Source organism: Panthera pardus, unplaced genomic scaffold (assembly GCF_024362965.1).
Source record: "Panthera pardus isolate Hobbes unplaced genomic scaffold, ASM2436296v1 HiC_scaffold_25, whole genome shotgun sequence".
Classification (NCBI taxonomy): Eukaryota; Metazoa; Chordata; class Mammalia; order Carnivora; family Felidae; genus Panthera; species Panthera pardus.
In genome coordinates this window covers 23077677-23087709 of record NW_026526821.1, presented here as the reverse complement: position 1 = coordinate 23087709, position 10033 = coordinate 23077677, and positions in this window count along the sequence as shown.

The following is a 10033-nucleotide window of genomic DNA, read 5'->3' as shown; positions in this document are numbered from 1 at the left end:
CAACATGTTTCTTGCCTCCCATGGGGCACGGTGGACCCCGAGGAAGCTCTCAGGCTCTTGGGCACACGGGACACCGGTGCCAGGGGAGAGATGGGAGTAGTGTCCTAGCAATTCTCCGATCCAGGCAGGGCGTGTCCCGGCACACATAGTGCCACTCCAGTCCCTCACCCACAAGAGATGTGATGAAGTGATCGTGACACCCTTTCTTTCTCAATGCGGTGCCCCAGGTAGCCTCAGCCAACTGCAGGAAGCTGGCACATGAGAGAAACCTGTTTGACTTTCCTGATGTAGTTCAAGTGCCCTCTTCTTAGAGTAGTGGGGAGGGAGGCCCAGAGAAGGCAAGGGCTTTATCTCGGCCACCTAGCATGCTGTGTCAGGGCCGGTGTCCAAGCTACCCTGTGTCCAGCCCGGAGTGTGGGCTCTGCAGAGATGAGGCTACTCCGTTGGAGAGGTGTCCCTGGGGTCTCATCCACCTGCCCCAAGCTCAAGAACTGTGTGCTGGGCCTAAATACCCCACCAGACAGCTGCAGCTCTTTGAGTATATCGGGAGCCTTGACACTGCTATAACCCTTGGACAAGTCCTTTAGCTGCTCTGGAACTCAAGTTTTCTCCTCTGTAAAACAGCTGTATTGGCCCTACCTGTATGGGCCCTCCTGTGGAAGCCCAGTACCTAGTTCCTGAAGCGCAGGGGGCTGTGTGCTCCCCATCTCCAAGAGCAAGGGACCAAGCCAAAGATACTTGCAGCCCCCTCTGTGAGCTGCATCTGGAGCCAGGACCTGGGTGCTGGGCATGCACCCAGTTAGTTACAATGACATGCCAGAGCTGCATCTGCCCCCCTGTTCCTGATCATCCCCCAGGCTAGGGGGTAGGGCTGTGCCTGTTTCATCTTCGGCCCTCTGGGCTTGGCCCAGAGGAGGAGAGTAAATGAATGAACGGCTGGGTGGATGAATAATAGCCTAAAAGCAGTACTTGTCCAGCCCCCCATGTGCCAAGCTCCCTGCACATGTCGTCATTCATCCCGGCAGCAGTCTTGTGCTGTGGAGGGAGCCACACCCCCTCCCTGTCATCTGTTCACTATGCATGCACACCCTTCTCTCCAGGCTGTGGTTCCCAGATCTCCCCAGAGCCCAAAGCTGTTTCTGAGATCCTGACCCAGGTCCAGCCAGGGCAGCTATCCCCAAGCTCTCTTCAGGCATTCTGGGCCTCACCCTGTATCCGTGGCTTGGCAGGACTGGACTCTCGTTGGCTTCAGAGGGCAGGGCTGAGACCAGTGGAGTGAAGTTATGGGAGGCAGATCTAAAACCTCAGTATGAGGCAGAGCTCATAGTCAAAGCTGCCCAGAATGGAGTGGGCTCTTTTGAAGTAGTGAGCTCTCCATTCTCAGGAACATTCAAGTAAAACCTAGGAAGCTTAATGGGGCTAACACAGACATCTACCAGGAGAGTAGTTTTACTAGGTGGCTGTGAAGTTTCCTTCCAGTTCTGAGACCACACATCATTTTTCTAGGACTCTATCCCAAAGTCACTTGGTATTAGCAGACTTGATCCAGGGCAGAGGAAAGGGGAGACTGAAGGCAAGTTGTTTGTGAACACACAGCTGGGCTCAGGACCAGGGACCCTGGAACCCAGCTGCCTTTTTGCATGAGTTTCACTGGTCCTCCGTGGATCAAGGCCAAGGTTCATCTAGCCCAAGAGGTTCCCACAATGGTGCTGGGTGGTGGGTCCAGTCACCAGGTGGGTGTAGGAGCCAACAAAAGCAATAGTGTAGCATCTGGGGCTCCAACCTCAAATTGGCAAAATGCAGAGATACCCAGGGGACAAGCAGCTTTTCAGGGTCCCAAGGTCATGGAACTCTGAAGGCCTTTACACTCAGCCCTCTGAGGAAGGCAGAACTCTCCCGCACTGCTTCCCTCTCATGGGCTCGACAGAGCTCGCACTCATCTGTTTCTAACACGCTCTAGGATAGACACAGCAGCCCCCACATCCAAACTGCTCACACACATCAGATGGGCGCACACATTGTGCACAGGGACACCCACACAGAGACACGGAGACACTCTCCTGGGGCCACACAGACACCCACATGCATGCAAGCTGAACACGTGCCCCGCTCATTTGTGAAACATTGCCCCCCCACCCACCTCCACACACACCTCAGCCACCCTGGCTGGGGAGGGTGGGCAGGGCCAGGTGTATGTTCTGGGTCCTTGTCTTAGAAGCCTGATTGTGTGGAAGTCATTTGCTGTCTCTCCCCATGGCTGACTGCCCACTGGGGGTCAGCAGGGCTGGTGTCTGCAGGGAGGCAGCAGAGCAGTTCAGCAGGGTTCTCGAGTCAGCTAATACGGGTTCAGGTTTAGCTCTGCCACCTTCCAGTTCTGTGACCCTGGCAAGTCTTTAGACCTGTGTGAGCTTCAGCATCCTCATCTGGAAAGTGGGCATAAATGTAGTGTCTCTCAGATCCAGTAATTTCTGTAGCCCCCAGACCTGGCACGCGGTGGGTGTTGAATAAACAGAGACAGTAACTGTTGGCTCAGGGCAGAGGCTCAGCTGACAAACGGCCAATCCCTCATTGCAGCCTGGCACACGGTGAGGGCATCGTATTCCCGAACTACCATTTCCACGTCTACTTCAGGAGGCTACCTGGGGTCTGAAGCCATGTGTGTTGCTTGCAGGGACCCAAGACTGCGGGTGTCTCTGCCCAGGCTGGGGAAAGCGGCCCCCGATGCTCTGGCGAAGGCCAGGCTCAGTCTGGTGGGAGTGAGGGTGAGACATCCCCAGATACAGTCTTCAATACGGAACAGGGAGCAGCGCCTTGGCTAGAACCTAGACTTAGAGTCTTAGCAATTTAATACCGTTACGTTCTAGAATCATGGACTGCAAAATCCAGCTCTTGCCAGCATATTTTAGACTCTCAGGGATCTCAAAGCACAAAGCTCAGATTCTCTGAGCTGTAAAGAGTCTCTGGAGACATCAGGTCCAGAAGCCTCTCTTCTGAGATGGAAGCATGGACCTAAAGAGTGGGAGGAGAACGTTGAGTCCCTTCCAGTGCAATGTGATAGAAAAGGAAACTGAGGCCCAGGGAGGATGAGCAAGGTTGCACAGGGAGTTAGTGGAAGCACTGGTCCCCACTTTAGGCTTAGATTTGGCCCCTATATGGAGGCCTGGGGGAAATGGAAGAGGAGGAAGCATTTCGACCAAAGCAAGGATTTTCCAGAGAATTGTTTTTGAAAAATCAGACCAAAAAGAAAAATAGGAAAGAGCACCGGCTTCCCTTTGTTTTCTGTCTTGTCTTCCTCTGGGCACTCACTCTCCGCAGCTCTCAGCCGGCCTCCAGCTCTGCTCACAAGCTGCTTCCAACCGCCCACGGGCTTCCTAAAACGGTCTCTGCAAGCTAATTCCAGAGGGTGAATGGCAGAGAGCAGGCCTGGGAGGAGGGGGCGGGGGGTGGAGGGGGGGGGGTGAGCTTCCTCAGCTGGCGCAGGCGCAGGGCGTCTCCTGGGGCCGGCGCAGAGCGGGCGGCCCCCAATCCTAGCCCTCTCAGCAGGTGCTGTGGCTCCTCCCAGTCCCTCCCTGTGGGACGAAGGGGTCCCGCTCCCAATGCTCGCCGCCTCCCTCTCACTACGTGACTTCTCAGAATAGATTGTTTATTTTTTCCTTCTTTAAAAAATTAGTTCTTAAAATGATACAATAAAACATATTGATAAAATAATCAGGAAAGTGTAACGAAGAAAATTAAGATCACCTGTAATCAACCCGTCTAAATGAAACACCATTCACATCTACACATACATCCTTCCAGACTTTGGACCAAGCACACATTATAGAAAGAGGGGCTGATTCAGTACATACTGTTCTAAAACCTGGGTTTTTTTCCCTTCCAATCATCTATTCACAAACATCTGTCCCAGTCAACAACTGCCCTTCTGCCACATGGTTTTTAGTGGCCGCGTGGCTCACGCTCCTGCATGTGAGCGCACCACATCGCGCTGTATTCAACCCACCAATCCCTGCAGAAAACTTTAGTTTGTGTCTATCTTTCCCCCCACGAGAAGCAAGTCATTTATTTCTGTACTTAAATCTTTGTGCTTATCCTAATGATTGATTTCTTTAGGAAACTAACTGGAATTAGAATTACTGGTCAAAGGGTTTACACTTGTTAAAAAAAGATAAATGCACAATGATAACTATACTCTTTCTACAATGAACACGTAATAAAGAAAAATGAGAAAATGCAGATAAGGGAAAACAACTCCTTAAGTTCCCCTAATTCTTTTTTTAAGTGAAGTTAACCTACAGTGTCATATTAGTTTCAGGTGTACAATGTAGTGATTTGACAATTCTATACATTCCTCAGTGCTCACCATGGTATGTGCCCTCCTAATCCCCCTACCCACCTCCCCTCTCGCAACCACCAGTTCCATGTATTTTAGGGGTTCAGTTTTTTATCCCCTTTTTTCTTCATTTGTTTGTTTTATTTCTTAAATTCTATGCATGAGTGAAACCATATAGCATTTGTCTTTCTCTGACTGACCTATTTCACTTAACATAATACTCTCTAGCTCCATCCAGGTTGTTGCAGATGGCAAGATTTCATTCTTTTTTATGGCTGAGTAATATTCCATTGTACGTAGATACCACATCTTCTTATCTATTCATCTATCAGTGGATACAGGTTACTTCCACATCATGGTTACTGTAAATAGTATATATTTATAATATTATTGTAAGTAATATATATAGTATCTTTTCAAGTTAGTGTTTTTGTTTTCTTTGGGTTAAAACCCAGTAGTGGAAATACTGGATCATAAGTTCCCCTAATTCTTACTGCTGAGTTGCAGTTAAGAATTTTTCTACAAAGCACCTAGGTTTTCTCATGTATACATTTGTGTGTGTGTATATATACACACATACACATACAATGGGATTCCACTGACATGCTATTTTGTAAAGTTTATTTGTTAAGGTTTTTAACTTTAGTTCCAGTATGGTTAACATCCAGTGTTATATTAGTTTCAGGGGTACAATGTAGTGGTTCAACAATTCTAATATTACTCAGTGCTCATCATAAGTGCACGGTTTAATCCCCATCACCTATTTCTCTCGTCCTCCACCCACCTCCCCTCTAGTAACGATCAGTTTGTTCTCTATAGTTAAGAATCTGTTTCTTGGTTTCTCTCTTGCCCTCTCTCTCTCTCACTCATGTAAGGTCATGTCAGCATATTTACCTCCACAACCTCACTTTTATCAGCCACCCAGTGTTTCACTGTCCATATGTACCTGGGCGTAACCACTCTCCACTGTTGGGGAACAGATTTCTGATTTTGCTCAAGTAGGAACACTTCTGCAGTGAACCTGCTTGGAGAAGCATCTTTGCTTAGGCTTGATAGCAATGGAATTGCTGGGTCAGAGTGCTTTCTGTTGTTCAAACTGCATCACTTCTGATAGTAAGTCTAAACACCAGGCTGACACAGAGGCTCAACCTCGCTCTGGTGGTATCTACAGGGAAGGAGCCAAGATCTGCAGAAGTAGGCAGAGTACTCGTGCTGTGTCTCCTGCTCTTCGAGCTGATTGCTTAGAGAAAGGCCTAGGCCCAGGTAGGCTCACCTGTGCTTGTAGCTCCTCCCAGGAAGCGAGGCTCAAAACTGTGCTCTCAGAGTCCTGAGCTCAAAAGCCAGCTGTTGCTGGCTCGCCCCACAGCCCTCTTCCTGAATACCCTGGACACAGTATGCCCTCTCTGTGCCTCGAAATCCCCACTGGTCTGAGACCATGGACAGCTGGAGAACGAATGTGACACGTCACCAAAGTCTTCATTGCTCTGAGGAGAGGAAAGCAGTCAAGATACTGCCAGGTCAGCATGCGTAGGGACTGCCGGGCCTGGAGAGCCTTGGCTGCTGGCCAGAGGTGCACGAAGGGGGCTGAGCTCCAAAGCAGCTGAATGGTCAGCCTGGGCAGAGGAGAGAATGGGGGCAGCCAATGCAGAAGAGGGGTGATATCGCATAACTGAGGTGCTCAGAGCAGGAAGGGCCGGGAGCCCACACTGGACAACAGGGAGAACAAGCAGAGATGGGATGGGGCTTCTTCCAGGAGCTTCCTAGGTGCTGGTGGCCAGGCCAGCTCAGGACCGTCTCTCTGTGTCCAGTGTCTCTCCATCCATCAAGGCACTGCTCTGTTCTCCAGGGTCTTGCTCCACTCTGACTCAGGAGATGAAAAAACCATGTGAGAGAAAGGCAAGCTTGAACTCACCAGAAAGGGAGAGAGAAAGAGAGAGAGGAAGGGGAGGAAGACAGGAGATGCAGCCACCCAAGAGACGAGGCCATGCCATCCAGTCCTCTTGAATGGCCAGCATAAGGGTTTACACAAAGCCCTCCCGGAGGTCAACTTGGAAGCAGCTGTCAGAACTTCAAGCTGGGAGATGGAGTCTTCAGGCAGCTCCAAATCATCCCTCTGGATTATACAGCCCTTTGCAATTTTCCAAGTGCCCTCTCGTTCCTGTTTTCAAAGCTCAGCTCCCTGAGCAGAGAGAGATCAGGGACAACCCCGACTCTCAAAAGGCATGGCGGGTGCATTTGACAATGCGGAAGCCAAGCAGATCGGGACACCAGCTAGAGACGAGGCTCCTGAGTTAGGCTCACGCATTTCTGTTTCTTTTAACTCTTGCTCCTCATTGTATTCCTGGGTTTAGGAATTCCTTCTAGAACGCGATGGAGCCAGTCTGTGTTGTGCAACACATTACTGCTGCGCTATAAGACCACAGTGAAAGGCAGGAGATCAGCAATGTGCCCAACGCCCTGGGAGCTGCTGGCCAGGGAGACGTTTCTTTGAGCAGAGATACTCTGCTCGATGTCCCTGCCCAGTCAGGTCCCTTTTTGCCACATGATTCAGGTAGGTCCACCTCTCAGTAGCCTCCTTCCTTCTCTGGCTTTGTGCCGGGACTGTTGGGAGCAGAGAGTGGGCAATGGTGTGTTTCTCTCACAAACACCCACCTGTGCTCAGGCCAAGTGGGCAATGACCTGTGAGCCTGTCAGCCACCCCTCTTCCACCCAGGGAGCCAGCTCCCAGGAGACTAGAGTGAGAGGGGCTTAGAGAAAGGACAGAAGCACACCTTTAGCTTGGGGTGGGGACATGGGAGAGCAGGCTCTTGCCTGAATGGTCTAATAATAAAAAACATCAAGAGCTAACATTTGAGAGCACTCAGTATGCCTGGCACCATCCTAAGTGTTTAAATGTGGTACCTCGCCAGGCACAACAGTTAAGTCCCATTATCATCCCCATTTTATAGGTGGAGAAAGTGAGGAACAGAGAGGGTAAGTAACTGGCCCAAGATCTCATAGCCAGCAGGTGGCAGAGCTGGATTTAGAGCCTGCATTTGTTACACAGAGCCAACCAAACAAGAACCTGGCTTTATATCATCTGAGCTCTGTGAAGCCCTCAAGTCTAGCCTAGACCTTGGACCCCAGCCCTTGTGTGGGCCAGAGTGTGGAAGTCTGTAAGCCACCCATCTCTGTCCAATAAAGTACACTTCCTGAAGGCAGCAGCTCTGTCTGGCCTGCTCCCTGCTGCATCCCCAGTGCCTAGAATAAGTGCTTAAAACAGAGTAGCTGCCCAATGAATCTTCGCTGAATGAATGATTTACCCTGTGAAGGAGGTGCTGTTACAATGGAATGGTGCCACAGCAGGCATGCAGTGCAGTGAAGAGAGATTCCTGGTGCCAGGCTGCCTGGCCCATTCCCACCTGTGGGACGTGGGACAAGTCGCTTTACACCTCTGAGCTTCCCTTTCCCCACCTGTAAGAGAGATGTCACAGGCCTTCCTCTCATTGTGGGGCAAGGCACAAATGCCCTGTGGCTGTTCAGCTGCTGTTATGATTATGTTATTACCCAAAGGCACCACCCGTGTTTGGCCCTGATTTGGCCAAAAGTGCTTCTCTCACGACACTGCATCTCTGGATGCTGCCAAGGGGCCTTTGGGGGTGCTGGGCTAGACCAGGCCCTTCTGGAACTTCACCCTATGTCAGGAAAGAGACCCTGTCCACCCCTGTCCCCAGTCCCAGCTGCTATTCTGAGTCCCTCCCCATATCGCTCATAGCTAGGCATTTCCCCTCCTAAATGCTCTGCTTTGCGTTTCCATAGGAACCAGGGGAGGGTAGAAATAGGGGGAGGGTCCTCCCCCACGGAAGGGAACTTCATCTGGGGCTGTACGGGAGCGGGAGCGGCTGGCAGCACCTGGCCTTCTCCTGCTGCTCCTTTCCCACCTCCCCAGACCCCTCCCTGAACAGCATGTTCCTCTGACCGTGATTTTTAATGCATTTATCCTGCCGCTTCATTTATCCCACATTGTGATCAGATTTAGCCCAGAGCGCTGAGCACAAGGGGCCTGCCTGCATGTTCATGAGGTGGTTCATTCATGACAACCCAGAGGATGCCAGCCGCAGTAGGTACCAGCCTAGGCCCACGGATCCCACCATGCAAGGGTGACCCAGGGTCAGGGGTCAAGGGCCCCAGCTGGCATAGGGTACAGCATGTGTGGGGTGTCACTGGGCTAAACTGAGTTTAAGCCTTCTCTGCCATTACTAATGAAGTTGCTCCGTTTCTAGTTTACCCATCTGCAAAAGGGGCCAAGAAGGGCCACTGCCCTGAGTCACTTAAATGAGGTAATGTACATAATGATCATGGGGTGGGGGGTGGGGGTGTTGTAAGGGATCAACACTTTTCTCTGTCCTCACTACAGTCACTGCTGAGCAGTGGGTCATCTGGTCCGGTTCATGGGGAAGAAATAAGGCAGCCGGATGGTCATAGGTCTGTTCTGGCAGAAAGGCAAGGACTCGGGGCTTATTTCTCTCTGGCCTGTGCCATCTGTGGATACGAGCTCCCCATAAGTGAGCTTCAGGAGGCCAGTCCCCAGGCAGGTGGGAGAAGCCCAAGGAGGCCATCTAACCTCTGAGAAGGGCCACAGGGATCACCTGGATGTGTGAGCCCTACCAGGCAGGCACAGCAGTCCTCGGGGGGACTGGGAGACTGGAAGAAGGCTGGGCTCTTGACTCTAGGTTCTTTGGGCCCATGGGAATTTCTGTGTAGATTTACTCCATTCATTATTCAGTCAGTTTACCGATGCCAACCCCAGGCTGGGCGCTGGGGACACACTTGTCTTCAAGGAGATACCATCCCAGGAGGGAGGTGAGCTCAGAGTGGGTAGTGGTCAGGGCCTCCGGATGAAGCCAGGTCAACCTCTCTGGAAGTTCAGAAGAGGAAGAAGTCATCCAACCTGGGGGCATCAGGGAAGGCTTCCTGTGGAAGGTGATATTTAGGCTGAGCCTTGAAAACATGACTGTGAAGAGATAGGATGGGATAAAAAGGGCATTCGGTGTCTAAGGAACAGCAAAGGCCTGGTCATGGGAACTCAGCTTGGGAGGTGTTGGTCAGAGGCAGGCAGAGGGGTCTGGACTCACTGTAGCTATCCCCTGAGCCAGGGAGCCACCTCTGTCCCTCACATGCATGTGCACATGTAGGGGTCACGTTCCAGCTTGCTGGGGACAAGAGGAGAGCTCCTGCCCTGGCTCTCCTGATTAATCTATAATTAAATCAGCACAGACGCCACAGAACTGTGCTGTCATTAGAGAGTTCGTAAGGGCAAACAGTGATTTCTCCACTAACCAAGAGCCCTGCCAGGGGGCTGCAGCTCTGGTCATGCACGGACAGCCATCAGGGGCAAGATGCAAGCACAGGAGGCCAGAGCTTCAGGCAAGAATAAGAAAACCAGCAGCTCACACTTTGGCCATTTATACAGTGTTCCCATCACTGCCTTGGTTAAGCCTGACAATGACACGATGGCCATGGGTGGGGCTTGGGGGGACTATTATTTATTTGCTCCCATTTTACAGATACAGAAACTGAGGTGCAGAAAGCACAAGGGTGAAACAGCCTGGTTGGTTTCAGAATTGCCAGATGTGCCTCTTGCCAGCTGTGTGGTCTCAAGCAGATTGCTTACCCTCTCTGTCCCTCAGTTTCTTGGTCTGTGTAATGAGGCCGAAACACTGT